The sequence below is a fragment of the Motacilla alba genome, chromosome 6 (assembly GCF_015832195.1).
Source record: "Motacilla alba alba isolate MOTALB_02 chromosome 6, Motacilla_alba_V1.0_pri, whole genome shotgun sequence".
Classification (NCBI taxonomy): Eukaryota; Metazoa; Chordata; class Aves; order Passeriformes; family Motacillidae; genus Motacilla; species Motacilla alba.
The window spans coordinates 7,200,345-7,218,746 of NC_052021.1; the positions used below are offsets into that span (position 1 = coordinate 7,200,345).

Consider the following 18,402-nt stretch of genomic DNA (forward strand, 5'->3'; position numbering starts at 1 on the left):
CAGACCCTAGTGAGCAGGTTTATCCCATTTAATGTTTCAAGGAGGAGGAGTTAAGAGCTTTCCATTTAAACCTAGCAGCAAGCATACACATGGGCAGGAAGAATCAGAACAGCTGAACACGAAGATTTCTTGTCATTATTTAGAATCAATTGGAATGATTTCTTTGAATACATATATTTTGCTTATAGAGAAAGTATGTTAGTTGCTTGCAGACAGAAGTCTGTGTATGAAAAAGAATCAATACATTTAATTTCAGTCGCATCCTCTTTTGATAATGCACACTAACATTTCTCCAAGGGAACAAGTGATTCCAGGGTTCCTCAAAGAAGAAAATTGTGTAGGTGGGGTTTTCTTGCAGTATCATAAGAAAGCACCCTTCAAATGGAAGCTTTTGAGTGTATATATAGCATAGCAGTAAAAGCAGACACATTCCTGTGGGTGAGCAAATATAAACTCCTAAAGACTACAGAAATTGAAAATGAAAGCGGCAAATTAATCTAGAAACCTTTCTGTTTTGCTCCTGATCTGGCCCCAGGTCTTCGCAGTAATTAGAGGGAAGAATGGTTTCTGGGTTTTTTTGCTTTGGTTTCTTTCTTGGTTTATTCATTTTAGAATGAAAGAGGAGTATTTTTAATTGTTGCCTGATGTGCATTGCACAGATAACATGTTATTTGTTGCCTGTGGCTTCTCAGGAGACTGAGCAGAAAGTAGGAATAAGTAGAACATCTTGGGAGACCACTTTGGCTCAGCTGAACTCTTGTGGAAATACTCAGCTGAACTCTTGTGGAATTCAGCACATTGCCAGTGTTGTGGCTGTTCATTGTTTGGTTGTTCAGCTTGGTTGTTTTTTTTTTTTTCTTAACTAAATCAGTAGAACATTTCTTTACAGGGTTGAGATTTTTCTCCTTTATGTTAGTGCAATATTCAGTTCTCAATGTCTCAGTAAGCATAGGAAGTCTAAGGCAAACCATAATATTTGTAGTCCTTTTGAGGGTTAGCATTAACCAGTTTTTTTTGAAATGGTAGATGTTTTTTTTATGCAGAAAGGTCCATTATAACTTGTCTGAGTTTACATGTACGTGTGTGTGCACACACTGAAGTTACTGGGTACCCTCTATAGGTACTGCAGAATGCCAATGAAATGATATGGCCACCATGACATAGAAAGAGTATTAAATGTTTTTCAGCACTAGATTAAATTTCCCAGCATTTCTTCAGCAGTGATTTCTGCTCTGATGAAATGAATAGCTCATCAACACCTCAGTAAACATCAACTGCAGCCTGCGGCTTTATTTGTCCATCATTAAACAATTGACAATGCGATCACTATTCCAGCCCAGCTGATCATGAGATAAAGTGTGACTAAAAAGTAGATCATCTGGTGGATGCTGCAGTGTTTGGTGGGACACAAAGGGCTCCTCTCTCCTCTCCAGCTTGCCCGTGCAGCTCCTGCTGCAGTCGGGGGGGCTGTGCGTGCCTGTTTGAGGCACGCTGCTGTGTCTGAAACACTCGCCCCGTTTCATCAGTGACATCAGCTAAGCAATAGGGACATTCAGGCCAAGCACAGCCACTTCTTGACTGCTTGTACATTCAGCTGGTTGCCATGTTAGGTTTAGTGGCTGAGCCAGTCCTTCTCCTTTTTGTGGCATGCACGGAGTCCTTGCATGATGTATCTGTGCATCATTTATGCTTTCCAAGATGCCCGAGGATGGTATTAGACATAACCATTAACTATCCAAGAAGGATTTCCTTCTTTTCGTGATATGATGGCTTACAACTGGTGAAGGTGCAATTTGCACTGTTCACACCAAACCTTTGTTGGGAGGACCACCCCTGGGTGGCCAGCAGGTGCTACAGCTTCTATTTCCAGGCGGTGCTGGAGCCACTAGGCGTGACCTCTTGAACAAAGCTTCGTTCTGTTTCTGAATGTCTGTGGGCACAGGAGAAGGGAGCTGAGCCTGTCAGATCTCTTCCATGCTTCTTTCACATACAAAATTCCAGAACTTAGATTAATTTGTTCTAATGTCAGGGGGCTGAGAAGCTTCCTTTGGAAAGTTCATGCTGTCAAATGTTTCATTGCTTCTTCATGGATGGAGATAGTCTGTAACAGTAATTATTCAAGCCTTGTGTGCTTTTGAACTGTGGCTTTTGCCCTTGTCACAGGAGGGGCAGTGGAGATGGCAGTGGCGTGTCACAGCCTCTGTGCTAGGCAGGGCTGACCCCTGTTGGCCTCTTGGTTAAAATGTTCCTCTGTATCCCAGGGCCTGGGAGCTGGGGAGCTTTGCTTTTTCCTAGTACCCTGCAAGGAACCAGAGACTTGTGGCTCACAGGCCAGACACAGCTGGGAGCTCCTGTGGATGCCATGTTGTGGGTGTCCAGGCTGGTGAAGACATTTGGAAATACTCAGCCCTCTGTAAAGAGTCAGCTCCCCACACGTGTGTGGGAACTTGTTGCAGCTCTTTTCCCAGCCAACCCTTTAGTAAAAACATGTATTGGGACTGCATCTATTGCTGCCTGTGTGTCCAGAACTTGATTTGTCTCCATGTGAAGCCTTTACTCAAGCTTTCTGTCTGTATTTTAGACTATATCTCTGTGGACTTTCATCTGGGCAGACTCTTGTGTTCCTGAAATAATGGCGGAGGTAAGGTAGAGAGCCATGCTAGGAGCACAGCAGCATCCAAAGAGTTGAGGTGGCCTTCACAGCAGAGTTTATTCAGAACCAACCTGTCAGAACCAAAGGTGAGGATAGGTTTATTGGCAGAAGACTGCCCACTCTGCGATTGCCGGCTTACTGCAAGTGTTGACATGAACTCAGTTCAGCAGAGGAAATCAGGGACAGAGTACTCAGTTCAGAAGCATTTACATCTTTTTCTCTTAGCTGTCATTCTTGTGTAGATATACAATCATTGTGGTTTTTGTGCAGCATTATCTTTTTTAGTGCTTATGAAAGTTGATCAGAACTGGAAAAATTTCTTTCTTATTTAAATATTGTACACCCAACTATACCTTTGCATTCCTGGATCAGTTCAGGTATCATCCAGTGGGGTTTTTTGCACTTTCCTCAGTGGATGGTTCTCAATAAGGTTGTCAGAGGCTGATGGAGCCTTAGCCTTCTGTCTGGAGCCATAAAGAGGCAGTGTGGTGTCTGGCACGTACAGCCTGGAAATGGCTCCTTTGTTTTACAGCACGTGGGTGTAAGAAATCACTGACAAAATGCACTTAGGGTTTTCATATCCTGGGGGGACTAAAGAGTACCCACACAGACCCAACTACACGAGGGGTACCAATGGCAGCGTGGCAGGCTGAGAAAGCTTCAGTTACCAGTACATGCAAAAATTGTAAATGGTCTTTTTCCACAAAAGCTGATCTTTGGTACTCACACATGTGAATTCTAAATCAATCTGATTGATCTACCTCATAAGTGTGATTCCGGTATGTTCTCTCTTCTTACAAAACAACCCCTGATAGCACTGAAGTGAATAATTCTATATTTGGCAATTATTTATTAACTGCAGATCTCATAAATACAGCAGATGCATTTCCTGGATGGCAGCCATTAGTGCATCTGGGAATTTATTTACTAGTTACTGAAAATACTGGACTGGAAGGGAAAAAGAAAAGATGCTGCCTCTTCTTCCTAATTTTCATTTAATTTTCTGAGGTGCTCCACAGCATTCCTTCCTCAGATTTGTCATGTTAGAAACAACCCTTGACATTTCTCAAGTATTTAGTTGTCTTCCAAAGCAATAGCCTTGTAGAATATCCTGCAGGCCCTGCTTCTTGGAGATTTGTATCTGAAACCACTTAGGGCAGCAACCTCTTAATTTATTCAAAGAAAAATAAGGAATCATTGCAAAGGATTCTTTGCTGGTTATTCTTACTGTGCTGAGTGTGACTAAAAGTTAGAATTTTTAGAGTAAAGTGAAATTGGATCTGTCTGATGCCTGGAGATTTTCTGTAATCTGCATGAATAAACCGAGGTTTGTAGTGGAACCAGGCACAATTCCCATGTGCCCTTAATACACCTGCTCTCCTGGGCTGGTTCTGGGCCTCAGCTCACCTGGCAGGCACCAACAAATTACAGCTCCCCCTGAAATTTTAGGGAGGGTAAAAAAAAAAAAAAATTGCTCTGAGATATAATGGAACCCTTGCTGATTTTTGCTGTTTTGCAAATGTAAGTGTGCAATTATTCCTGATTTCAAAACTAAGTAGTAATAAAATGGAGAGAAACACCTGCTTTATGCTCATCTTGAGGATTTTTGACCTCAATGACAAGATGTTACTTTATCTAGATTTCTTTTGGTTTCTTTCATCCAAAACTTGTCCCAGTATGGGGACTATTTGATACTCTCTTCCTTCTGCCTATTTTCATTCCTCCTCTCTTCTACTGGCTTTTGTTGTTGTTGTTGGTGGTGGTGGTTGTTTGTTTGTTTTCCTTAATGGCTTTCTCCTGAGAAGGAGATTTCCAGCTGTAATTAGGACAGGCCAAAAGGCATTGGCATTTGGATTTGTGTTTTTTTTGCCTCCATGCCTGAGGTGAAAAGAGGGATGATTTCAGGCCATTAAACATGCAATAAGGCATGAATATCTTTGGGCTCAGAATTTCCTCTTGCTGAAATTTATAGAGATTCAATTTTAATATGGACTTAGTCTAGGGAAGAGCATGTTCTTTACGATATGGAGCATTTTGCTCCATGTGTTGGTATTTCAATTGTGAATCTTTATGGCATTGGAATTGAATCCCTCTGACTTCCTCAGAAGGCAATGTCAGAGACAGGGTTTGGAGTGTCCACTTCTGTTCATGGAGTGTATTCATCTTTAATGGGAAAGCTAATACTGGGGTAGTTTCTTTAGCTGTGCATGATCTTATTCCCTCTACACACTTGCTGTACGTTGTATTTTATATATAAAGTGCAACAGTTAAAGATATAGAGTAAAATATGTGCCAAGTCAAATGCTGATAGAAAAGCACTTCTAATAGGCTTATAAGAGCATACCTGTTTTTGTGGTAGGCTGTCACACTAAGAATGTCATTGGCATTTTCCATATTGAGGTGATGCCAAAAGAAAATGCTTAGCAAGGGACTGGAATCCTAGAAGCCCAGATAAAAACATTCCACTTCTGTACTGATTGCTTCTTATCTTTGTGATAGTAGTGAGCTTTTGGTGTCATCACTAGTTGTATATTTTTGAAGATGCTTTTGGCCTAATTTTGTTTTTAAAACAATACTATTTGAAAAAAACCTCTGTAAATTCCCCTCTAAACAGCTTAACTACAAGTATTCTACTAGTCATAATAGAGTTTGTCAGTTTGAATATGAATTCATTTCCAGTCTTCAAAAATGTCTTGGGGCTTGTTAATCTACAGCGTGGTTGTGAATGTCATTTGTGATAATTTTCCTCTGCTGTTTCTTTCCAAGAAATATCTTAAATTTTCTAAGGGGCCATTAGGGTTTGATGCAATACAGCAGACATAGCAGTAACATATAGCTCTCGGGTACACGCTTCTGTTACCTTTTGTGCAAGAAAACAGCATTGAGATTCAACCTTTCAAAGTGAACCATGTTGCTAAAAATAGATTGATTGTTTTTAAAATAAATGCGGGTGGAAGCGGACCCAAAAAATACCCCCTTTCTCTGCCAGTAGGTCTTTAGGCATTTCTGGTAACTCTACTTATGCATCAGCTTCCACGTGAGCCCCTAAGCTTGCGGGAGGCACTCGGAGAGGATACTGCAGAATACTTCCCTGGACGTTTTGAGTAGCAAAGTGTGTGTAGTGGGTGCACCTCAGGGCGTTTTGTAAGGTAGGAGTCTGCTGTTAAGACACATCTTTGTGTGCTGGCTGTGCTTCTGTCAAAACCAGGCTTTTTCTTGTCGCATGAACTCCCTCCTTTCATTTCACTGCAGTCTCACAAGTCCAAGTCTCAAGGCCAAGTCTGCAAATAGTCCGTAGTGGAAACTTCTGCTGATGCCTCCCTGCCATTACCCAGAATTCACACTGAGTCTGTAGGTTAGTGGCTCTCACTCACTCATCTGTGACCCGTTAGAGCCCCACGGAGTATTTGCTGCTGAGGTGATCTTCCCCTTTTATTGCTGCTTTAAAAGAAAATATGTGGAAAATACCTGATATCTGGGAGTTGCTATAGAGTGAGCTGGGTCACACACAGGAAGATAAGGAATATCTGAGGAGTAAAAGGAAAGAGGATCCACAAGATTGTTTCAAGTGAGGGATTGCCATTGTACGACGGTGAGCTTGAAAAGGATGCATTGCACGAGGGGTGCAGGCAGACTGTGTCCTGTGTTGGAAGCCAGGCCTTGCTGAAAGCTCCATTCAGCCCCAGACACGTGGGCCGTGGAAATGCAGACCTGGCAGCACGAGTGGTTCCCTTGCCAGGTTCCCAACCTGCTGCTCAGTGCAGCAGCCATTGATCCTCCCACCTGTGCCGGGGAGCGGGAGCTGCGGGACACAGGTGGGGACAGCACGTTCACTGGAATCCCCCCTCCACAGTGGCTCTTTGGAAGTGGCTTGCCTCAGTTGATGCTGGGCTTGAGCAGCATCCCTCAGGTCAGTAGGTCCTGCCTACAAATGTGGGTCATTTGGCAGCTCTTCCTTACTGCTGGTGTCACTAGGGATAACGCCGTGACATCAGTAAAATGGCTGCCATCAGCAGGACGCCAGCACTGTCAGCTGTAATTAAAGTCTTCGGCCTAAATAATCCCTTCTGGATTCAGGCAGCAGAGGGACTGTATGCATTGCCCCCGTCCCTGCTGAAGAGAGTGTCAGCCCCCCAGAAAAACACAGCTTCATGCCCCCGGTGTGGCAAATGCTTTTGTCTCGCAGCCGGCATGAGCAGGGTGTGTCTGTGGCTCTGGAGGGAGTCAGGTCAGCCTGGTGGGATAATCCTTGGATCTGACAGTTTTCTTTATGGAATAACAGAATGTACAGGGACTTTGGAGTGGGTCACCTCCCATCTGAAGAAGTGAACCAGGTGGACAGTGTGGACTCACACAGTGATGGTGGCGATCCTTTCTGCGTGGTGCAGTTTCCATGGGATGAAAATGTCAGGAACAATAGCCGGATAGGGCAGTAGTGCTTGTGCACATGAGGAACCATCTCAGCCTGATATCTGTCCTTTTCTGGGCCCTAAAAAAAGGGCAGCTTGGTTCTAAGCTAGGAATTTTTGTGCCTGTTTTGTATTTTTTTGTGCTTTGGTTGAGTTTTGGGTAGGTTTTTTTGGGTTTTTTTTTGGTATGATTTTTGTTTAAAGATTTGGTATAGACAACTTGGCCTCAAAAATGCTCTGACTTGAGGAATCGAATTTTTCAGAGGCACTTGAGATATGGTCATAGTTGTAAATAAAAAAAAATAAATTAAAACCCCAAAACCAAAGCAAAAAAAACCAAGCAAGCAAACAAAAATTCACTAAACCTCCCCACATTTTTTCTGTGGGCAGAAGATTGTCTTGGCTACTTTGAGCTGTATTTGGGCAGTTTTTATCCCACCTAAATCTCTGATCTTGGTATTTGCTCTGGGCAAATAAAAAAGGGGCAGGGACTTATTGCCTCTTGTGGAGTCACCAAGAAGTGACCTCAGTCTGAAATCACGTTATCCCTTAGAGCATACAAAATGTAGCATGGGAAGAAATGGTATTTTCCTTTGTTCTTGCCCAGTTGCTCATCAGTGGAAAGGGACCTCTTCAGCCAGCTGGAGGTGAAAGTGCCTTTTCCTGGAGGGAAGCATTGTGAGGAAGTGCTACCACAGAAATGGGAATCCAGGTCCTGGCAGCTCTCTGGTGTCTGCAGGTGGTGGCTCTGGCAGCTGCTGTGCTGTTCTCTAGAGAAGGCTCTCTGAATCTCAGTCTCCAGAGATGCTTTCTGTCAAAACCTGATTTATGCTATTAGCTTGATTTTGAACAGCATATTCCTCTTGCCAAACCTGTGAGAAGATGGAAAGTACTTGGTGAAAAAATGTTTTATAATTGCATGTAGTTTTATGTCTATTGATTGTGTGTTATATGAGTTTGCTGAAAGATCTCCATCAATGAATTCCTGTAAAAGCTAATATCATACTGAAAAAAATTGCCAAGCAAAGATAATCCAATTAAGCGGCTGCACAGAGCTGAGTTTCTAAATTATTGATATTGTCTTAAAATGGGCTGCCTTGTAGTGCAGTAAAAGCTGCAATGTAGGTGATATATTTAGCTGTAGTCACATTGTGATATCACTGTGCAGTATTTTTTTTTTAAAGGTACACAAAAGATATTTTTAAAGAGACATGGATCTTTTACAGAGCATATACAAAAGAACATGCTTCAAATGAGCATCTGGGAAGTAAATTATAGGACTTGTGCCTGCACTTGTCTGTTCTTTATCTTCAGAGAGATGGCTCCTGTCTTTAAAGCTCAGCATTTCTATGGTGTTATTGGCGAGACTCGGGCCAAAATCCCAATCTTCCATACTGCAGTTGCCCAAAGGGAGGTCCAGCTGCAGCTCTGCATTTGCTGAAAGGAAGTATTTTTCCACTGTGGCTCTTAAAATAAATAAATAAAGTAAGCACCCACAAATACTCCAGAGCAGTTGGGGAAGTTGAGTATCAGTGTTTCTTGTCGGAAGTAGAGGGCTGCAGCTCTGCTCGCTCCCTGGGGCATGTGGGGTGGCTGCACAAGCCTGTCAGGCAGAATGATCCAAAACTACTCAGAGCCTTAGTTTTTTGAAGCTTTCAAACTCAGCAAACAGGCAGCAGCTGTGGCACACTGATGTTGTGTTTCGAGGGAAGATAAGGAGCAGCTAAAGAAGAGTGCCCTGCACTAATCCAATCTAGAGGTGATATTAAAGCTGTGGATCACGGTAACAGAGCCTCTGTCCAGAAGCAAAGGGACAAAATGTCCTCCACAGACAGATTAAAGAAGTGGTATTGATTACTGGCTCTGTTATCAAGCATCTGGGACACTAATCAGCATCTCAGTTATGCATTTTAGTAACGAGGGAGAGCAATGATTCAGTGGTTGGGAAGGCAGCAGGATTAAGTGGAAAGGAAAGAGAATCATTATGCTATGTGCTCAGCTGCTGTCCACAATGGAACATTAAAACCCATCGTGATTGATTTTTGTTTTCTAAAGGGACTATATAAAATATTACTCCAACAGAATATCCTATTTTAAACTTAACCTGGATGAGTTTACTATTTCCCATATGTTTTTGTTGAAAACAGCTTGCAAAGGCTCACATACTGCCTGAGTGAAGGCTTTGTGCCAGAGTGGGAATTAACCCATTAGTCATTTAACTGGTTAGTTAGTTAAAAGCTACTGTTAAATGTTATGTGTAAATCCCTATGAGACATTTCAGTTCAGCACTTGTTATTTGCTGCTGTTATGGTGGTGGTAAAACATAAATGGAGAGAAAGCTCAGATCAGATGTCCATGACACGCATATGAAATAAATGAGGAAAGGGGCTGTTCTGAACACCTTTGATGTTGAAAGTCAGAAGGTTGTCCCAGCTTTCAGCTGTCTCTGGGATCAGGTTGATGGCACCTGCATTAGGACCCTCATGCCTGTCAATAAGCCATGGGAAGAGAGTTACACCTCCAGAAGCTGACTGGGCAGTGCTTCAGAGTGGTTCAGGCAACCTGTCTCCATGCCTGTGGGCTGTCCCTTCCCTTCCTGAGTGACCCTGCCTGGACCCCTGAGGTCAGCCAGGGCAAGCTTGGCTCTGTCTGCCTGGGCCAGACCTCGTTCTTTTGTGTGCTGGTATTCAACTTCCCTGTGCCCAAGCTGTGCCAGCTCATACCCATGAGGTCAAATCCTGTCTGCCAGTGGGTATTTTATGGCCTTGCTGGCCCAGGGGGGAGCTTATCAGAATGTTGTAATTTATGGCTGTGAGTTTGTTGTTCAGTGTAACGGAAGTGAACACCTGTGCAGGAGGGCTTTAAATTCTGCTTGGCAGGGATGCTCTTTAAACTGCTGTCAGCTGACTGTATTTAAACTAACTAAATACAATATCTACATAAATACAAGCTGGAATTTCTGGTTTGCACTTTCTGCAGGCTATGTCTGAAGAAACTGAATCTCTGTTACTAAGCTGTATTTCACTCTGCAGTTCTTGAGACCTCATTAATAAAACTGTCCCAAAAGAAGAAGGAACACTATTTTTGCATTTAATCCTCACAGGTTATCCATATTCTCCCTTGGCCTCTATATATTACATAGCTTTAAAGGTGTATTTCAAAAAACATCGATTACATTGTTCCCTGTTGCTAGAAATCTAAGCCATTTAGGGTTAGTATCTAGTTTACTGGCTAATTGTAATAACTGAAATTGCACCGTCATAATTTCTGGTAATACTGGATGTGGTCAAGATAGGCTGAGTGCCTGGTAAGTTGAAAAAGCAGTGGAAAATGTTAGTCAAGCTGGGGCTGTTTGAATTAATTTTGCAGACATACCTGAGGCTGAATGTTCAGTGGCATTGACCTGTTGCTATTGTTTGCATCTTTCCTTTGTGGCTTTTATCATTATCTATTATATTGCATTTTTAATGAAAAAAACCCATTTATTTTAATTTTAAGAATCCCAAAGGACTTTGCAAACTGAATAATTCATATTTTTTGTATATCCAATATGTTTCTGTGTGAGAAAAGTAAGAGGGGGAAAAAAAGTAGTGTAAGAAACCTCTAATGTTGGCATTGAAAATGTAGGAAATGCAGCCAGGAGCTGAGGTCAGCAGATAAAGGCTCCTAATGTAGGTAATTGCCACTGCTCTGGGAGCTGGGCTAGGGACAACTTAATTCCCTGAGCTGAAATTTTGTCATGACATCCATTTACCTCTAAGTATGCAGAAGGCACGCTGGGATCTTTGCAGACTGTCCACTTCAAAGGGGGATTGTGCTTCATCCAAGCTCTGAGTGGTAATAAATAAGTGAACTATAGCAGTGTAAAGACATGGGAGAGCTTTTGGATGTAAATGTATGCAGTTGTACAGGTGTGTGAGCACTGGAACAAGCTGCCCAGGGAAGTGGTGGAGTCACCATCCTCGGAGGTGTTTAAAGATGTGCAGATGTAGCACTTAGGGGCATGGTTTAGTGGAGGACTTGGCAGTGCTGGGTTAATGGTTGGGCTTGAGGATCTGAGATCCTTTCCAACCCAAACCATTCTATGATAGAGTGAGAGCCATGTGCTCTGTGTATCCCTGTCCAGTGAGTTTTTTCCAAATAAATACACACTTAACTCCCAAATCTTGCTGATGTTTCATCCTAGTACTCCCCCCTCTTTGTGTTTTCACCATTTTTTCCCAGTCCAGTGGTATTTTCCAGCTATCACAGTGCTCTCACACAGCTCAGGTTTACATGATGGGCTGAATTAAACAGGAGGACACCACCAGGAGCAGCACATCCACCATCACTATTGTCACAAGAGGCGAGGCTGCTGCCTGCCTCTTTTGCTTCTTTTGTAAGCTTTTAAAAGGAATCTTTCAGTTTTATATGCATAGGGTAAGATTAGATCAAAGTGCTATCGTAGTCAGTAACAAAAATACAGGAGACTGGTTATTTATCTTCCACATGAATCCCTACTAACAATCTTAATCATAAGGACAAGAATAATGAATTTTTGCTCGAGTCATACATACTGATGGGGTATTAGGTGTGTGGATGGTGCTTATTTAAAAAAGCACTCTTTTGCCACTAATTTTTAGGAAATATGATTAATGTCAGTAATGACATGGTTTTCCATCCTGGAGCAGTCTGTCAGGGCTCTCAGGAGGATTCATTTTAGTTTAATATTCATAGATGAACTAGCCCTTTTAGAAGAGCTTTTCTGCTTTTTTTCTATTTGCATTTCAAATAATTCCATCGAATTGTGTGGGAGCAAGAGAATTGTCTGCTGAATGCTGATGGATGCAGTAATATTAATAGTAATAATATCATTAGCAGTGGTAAGGAAATAAGTAAATCACAGAAATTTGCATGTGCCTTATTCTGTTAAGTCCTGCAGCTGCGTACTTTTCCTTAATTTACAAGATGCTTATTGCTGTTTATTCTGAAGGGGTAGAGCCCTCCCATCCACCCTGTGCATTGGCATCCTCCATGGCCCAGACAGCAATCATCCCCAGGTGAAGGTCAGCATTATGCACCCACGGTGCAGATTAATTTTATCAGAGTAATATTTTACTAAGTGCTGGATCTGAGCTTTTGTGATGAGCACCCTCTTCCAGGGAGAAAGAGGTTTGGTCTGTAAATCAGAAATGACAGTTTGTGACAGTGCTGTGAGATGGGGAAGGGAAGAGAGGGAAATGGAGCTGAACCCTACATTGTGGAGGGACTGCAGTTTCTCGTTACAGCCCCAGGAATCCTGATCTACAATTCTTTGCCAATGAATGGCAGCTCTGCTGCCCATAGGGCTCTGGATGAAGGTGGGGACAAGATTGCCTTAATGCTTTGGGTTGGAGGAGAGCTTCTTTTTGTTTTTATTGTGGGTCTGGAAGAGGTGAGGAAAACAGTATAATTCTTGTTTGTTCTTTGTGTCATGTCCAGGTGGCATTCCCAGCCAGTTCATGAGAGGAATTTATAAACTGATATTTTCACTGATCTGCAGGCTTTGTAGTTCCACAAGATGGTGCTTACAATCCAAATCAAAATGGAAGTATTTCTCCTCCTCTTCTCTGCTGTTAAATCTGAAATGAGATCCATTGTTACTGTAGAGACTACTTGCGTGCTCCAGACTGCATCATGTCTGTTAGACCGTATGTAATAAATCCAATTGAATTTGAAGCACAGGTACTAAAGAGCATTAATAAAGTACAGTTTCTGATGCATTCATTTACCCTTTTCATGGTGTTTGTCACTTTAGTTTATACAATCAAATAGTTTATAATGCCTGGTAATTAAAAATGAGATTCCTTAATAAATTAGGTGGCAGCTGGGTCAAATTTTGTATTCAGATTCAGAAGTGCCATGTCCTAACTTAGAGCAGGAGTGGAACATATGCAAATCTAAGCAGTCTTTCATTATTAATGGGAAAAAAGATGGGTTTTACTGAGTGGTTATGCTGCTTGCAGTCTCTGGAGCATGTTACTTACATTTTCCTCTTTGCTCAAGTCAGTAAAATCCAGTTGGTGAGGTCCAGGGCTTCCTTTTGTTGTACATCCAGGATCACACCATTCTCTGGTTTTCAGCAGCCATCTGCATGTTCAAATGTGTTGGACTGGGGATTGTTTTTCTGAGTATCTAAAAAGCAAGCACAAATTCTGTTTGTGTGTATGTGTGCAGAGTATTGCTTGTCTGAACATGGAAATGAGTCTTTGAAAAGATCTGTCACATTTCCTACCATTGCAAAAACATAAGTGAGTTATTGGAGAGATTACTTCAGCCAGAGTGGATCAGGGTTACATTTATAATGTACCTTAGATGTCTTCTAAAAACCACATTAAAGTCTTGGCTCATCTGATGTGGCCTCAGAGTAGAACTCATTAGCTACTGGCCTGGGGAGAAAAGTTGGGAAAAGTCAAACTTATGAAGTCAGGGATTATTCACAGAAGGTGTAGATGCAGGATTGGAGGTTTGTCCTGGCAGTTCATGAGTGATAACTGCATTTTCAGTTAGCAAATCCAGCATGCTGTTTGGATGCATTAATAATTTTGGAGGAAGCTCTGGGCTGCAACATGAGATACTGAATACTAAATTTATGTTAAATACCAGTGCCTGCTGGGGGGAAGAGAATTAGGAAGTGCCTTCTCTGTGGTATTAGTGAAGTTTTAATTGTTCATGTCTTGTTCAGAAGTGAAAGGGTTTTAGGGAAAAGGAGAAAGCTCTTGTCTGTGCAGGGTGCAAGCTGCCCTCCTCCCTCTGACGGCTCCTCTTGAATCTGCAGCACAGCGAGCCAGGGATGCTGTTCAGTGAGGCACCAGCTCCTCTGGCTGTTTCTCTATAGAGTTTTTATTTTAGGCTAATAGGTAACTAAGGGAAAATGCCAACTTATTGGGTTGTTAATTGAAGCTAGGATTTATAAATAGGATTTTCATCAGTCAAAAAAGGCACAGCAGTAATGGTAAAATATCTGTAAAATAAATAGATTTACAATGGAGGATAGCATTCAGCACCCTAAAAATAGCAGCTGCTGCCTCCTCCATTATGCAGTGTGAACACTAGCTAGTTTGTCCTGCCAAGGGACTGCTTTTTCATGAAGCATCGTGGAGATAATACAGATATAAGAAATACTACTGCTATACAGTAATTTTAGAAGCCCTTTGAAAGCTATTTAATATCAGATTAAAAAAAAAAAAAAACAGTTCACAGGGAGAAAGGAAATGTGAGAGCTAGCTACAATAATAGCTACAGGCTTAAAGGTTCTCCCAAGGAAAAGAAATGAAGTGCTAACTAAGCAGGTTAGGAAGAAACAGATTATGGCCATGTGTGCTGTTGTAATTGACTGCATTATTCATGCAGGCATTCCAAGGTGTATTTCTGGATCTGCTCAAAATGTTTGATGTGAAATTAGGCAACAGCTTCATGAACGTCTTTCATTGATGTAGCACTGAGAAAAACCCAGTGTTATTCTGACCTCGTGTAGTTTGAAATGCATTTGGGTAAGTGCAGCATGACTGCCAGGTATGATGGAGTGTGATGCAAAGAGAGCTGCAGAGCTTCTTTAGGAAGATCTTTAATAGCTGTGGCTCTTGTATTTCTCTATGCAGATAGGAAAAGGAACCCTACATTTCTGAACTAGAACTGCTTTACTGTAAACTAAAGGGTTTGTTTTGTAGCTTGAAACACCTGCTGTGTAGCTGGAAAGCATTGCACTACACCCCAGCATAACCCAGTGTCCGATTCCCGTGATCTGGAAAGCTCAGCCTAACTTCAGGAGTTCCCCATTCTGCAGCTTCCCCTTGCCCTCCCATCCCTGGTTCCTGGGGAGCCCTGTGAGGGTTGGTGCAGTCTCTGAAGCTGCCATTTTCTGTTCTTTTGTAGTTCTAATGCAACATCAGAAAGCATCTGTCTTAGCTGTGGCCAGCCTCTCGTGTGTGTGAGACACACAGAAGCAGTAGCAGCGCTCCAGGGACAGCATTAATATTTAGCCAAGCTGCCAGCACTCCAGTGAGAACTGAGAGATGCTTTTATACATCTGTGCTGACAAATAGAAGTCCTGTTTGGAATGCAGTTTGCACAGCTGTCCTCATTCCCCAGCAGCATGTCAGAAATGATCTTGATGAGATCTTTTTTTTTATTCATTTTACTAATTTTCCTCTGTTTTAGGGAAATTCCTGCATCACTCCAATACAGAAGAGGGTTTACTCCTTCCTGGTCTAAGACATCTTGAGGTTATTGCATCTGAGTGCTCCCAGTGTTCTTGGAAAGCTCTGTTCACAGTGTTAGCCCTGTTGCAATAACAAAGTTGAGTCAGTTTGAGTCCAGTGTTACCGCCCTACCTGATACCTGGGAGGAAAAAGTTATGGAAGTTGCTTGTGCTTGATCCCCAGACATTTCCATGTGGAAATTCTGAGAGATAGTTTTGTACCAGCTCAGAACACTGAACCTGTAAGAAGCTGAAAATTCAGCCAGTTTATATATATTGCTTTATAAATTGCCCATGCCTCGATTCTGTGCCATTGGAGAGCTCGGAGTGAAGGTTCAGTAAGAGGAAATAATTTGAGATTATGCTGTGGCTGTGGCTGTGTTTAAGGGCAACAGTTCACTTCAGAATGTGTAACTCCTGGAGCTTTCCCCTTGATTCTTTGAAAACAATGGTGCCTTAGGAAAGGAAGTTGATAGAGAGGGAGACCAGAGAACTTAACTGGATTAACTCAAAACTAGATTTCAGTCATTCTGCAGAAGAAATGCAGGTTAATTTTTTAACTGGGAACAACACCATGTAACTGTGAGTGGTTACTCTATGGCAATCTTTTGGCTATTGGTGACCAGTTTGTGTCCTAGCAACTGGGCTGTGTTAATACTGAGACTGGGGATAACTTTTGAGCGATGCTGAAATCAACCACAGTTACATTCATTCGTTTTTCTTTGGGTTCATTGCATTGTAACATCTTGGATTTGCATCTTTGTAATGATTATGAGAAATGAAAATTTTAAACTTGCAGTTTGCCTGGAAAATCCTTCCAAAGTGTAATTTGAAGAAATTTTAGAGTATTTTATAATTATATTATTTAAATATAATTATAAGTATATTATAATTTTAGAAATGCTGACTGATAAAGGCTGAGAGGTCCCTCAGTCCTGACAGAGTCCTGGCAAACAGCACCGAGGCCCTGTGAGAGCAGCAGCTTCTCCCATGCAGTGTCTGTGGGCAGGGCTCAGGTAGATTTTACCTGCCTAGGCACTTGTGTTCAGTGGCATCTCCCACTGTGACTGACCCTGAGTGTGGCTTGCCTGCAGAGGGGCTCTGATGCCCCCATAAATCACAGAATCATTGGAAACAGGGGTGGGTGTGGTGTCAAGAACTCCCTTTGCCTACCTTCATCCATAGTTGTCTTTGTTCTCTTCTCACCAATTTCTTATTTTTATTCTATTTTTTTAACCTAACTCTGCACATATTAGAAATCCTGGGCAAGCGATTCTCATGTTAGTCTTCTCATGAAAGTTTTACCCTGTGTCTGCACACATTTTTGCAGTGTAATAATTTGTCCATAGTCTGTTCATTGGAGTTGCAGCCTAAATATTGTTCAAAAGCCCTGGTCGTGATATTGCTCCGCTGAATTGTCTCCATTGCATTTGGGAATGGACTCATGGGATTAGTTATAGTTAGTTTAGTGTTTTCTTTTTTCTTTTTATTGATACTGCCCTACTCCATCTAGAAATGAAATTTAGTCACTAAATGAGAGCTGTGCTCATTTCCCAGGGCATTGGACACCTTCATGTGCCTGTGCTGAGTGGATACCCTTGTCTGTTGTTACTGTATTTCTCTTGTAACGAAGCCTCCTTCTGTTTTCATTTGAATTGTTCCTTTAAAAGGCCCTTGAGGAAGGAACAGAATCAAGGCGCGTAGTCAAATATCTTAATTGTGGGTTGGGGGTTTTTTGGCCAAGGTCTTGCAGACAGTCAATTGTCAGTGTCCCAAAAACTGCTGCTTTTGGAACATATTACATGATAGAAATTTCTTTTTCTGTGCAGAAGTCATGCCTGAACACTTTGAAGCCATCTGGCAGTTTGGTGGCTTCCTATTGTGGTTATGTTCTGAAAAAGCCTAAAAGATAGACAACAGAGAGAGGGAGTGTTTGGAAGGGCTAATTTGGCAGCAATCACATTTCTGGTGCTTAACTCAACTTCACGATGAAATACTTTGCTGTTGTCACCATGAATCTTAATGATTAATTCTTTGCTTCTGGCAGTCACGGAATATTGAAAATTGCTAGAAATACGATCCAGACAAAGAGTGAGCCTGAGCCAACTTCTTGTCACACGGATGCCATATACAAATGGGTGGTATATTTTATATAACATTCCCCTAACAATTTCAACTAGTTTTGTGCAGTTTTTTTAACATTCTTTAAAAAATGAAAAAGTAATTTCTGAGCTGTTTGTTGTTTTTCTGTGCTGTGGTGAAATAATAAGATTTGCATGTGATTTTTGTGTACCTATCTATGTGTTCACATGCCTTTGGAGACCAGCCATCAACAGCCACCAATTTCACAAGTGCACCAGAATTATATTCTGTTAACAAATAGAAGTTCTATATTTAGTGAAAATGCTGAGGTCTGCTGTTCATATCCAAGGAATCTCTACTTTCTGGAATCCTAAGCATCAGTGAGGTATCTCAGAGAAGAAGCAATGCAGCTGCTGCACTCAATTTGTACAAAATCCCAGTTTTCAGTAGGACTTGGAACAAGATGCATGGCATGCAACCAGCCATCTGATTATTCAGCAGAGAAATTGCAAACATCAGCAATGTTTCAAGATGATACAGGAAGATCTGATGCTGTGTCTCCTTGTGCTTTCCATAAATAGGTCTTTGCCCTTGCTCTTCCCCTCATGTCCATGAGAGTTCATGTGAGGTTTGTAGTTTGACTAAACTCAGGGCTGCCTGGGGTCCCTGCCTTTTGTTTTCTGCCTTCCTAATTGGCTTTTACCGGCTATTTTTCAAGCATGATGGTGTCAAGTCAATTTGCTCAGGAGTCAATCATGTGGCATCGCGATGATTATGTAAACACTTCTTCCAGTTTGCAGCTTTATTACCTCGGTATTTTCCAAAGGTGCTGTCCAGAGCAAATCAATGACATGGATGTCCTCTAGGGTGATCAGTGGGAGGGAAAGAACTCTTAATAAAGCCAAGGGCCTTTGGTTTGCTTCACTGAAGCGGCTTCTCCTGGTGCTTACAGGATTCTATCATGAAGCTCTGCTGCTCTTTTTAGTTCTTTATGATCTTAAGAGTGTAGAGTGGTCTTGACAGCAAGAAGTTGCCTTGAT

General features: G+C 41.9%; 1 protein-coding gene across 43 annotated transcripts in view; it reads left to right on the plus strand.

Annotated features, from left to right (window-relative positions):
* ANK3 (ankyrin 3) overlaps positions 1 to 18,402 on the plus strand; it is a 339,367-nt gene that overhangs the window by 166,370 nt on the left and 154,595 nt on the right. The gene's annotated exons all lie outside the window — the stretch shown is intronic.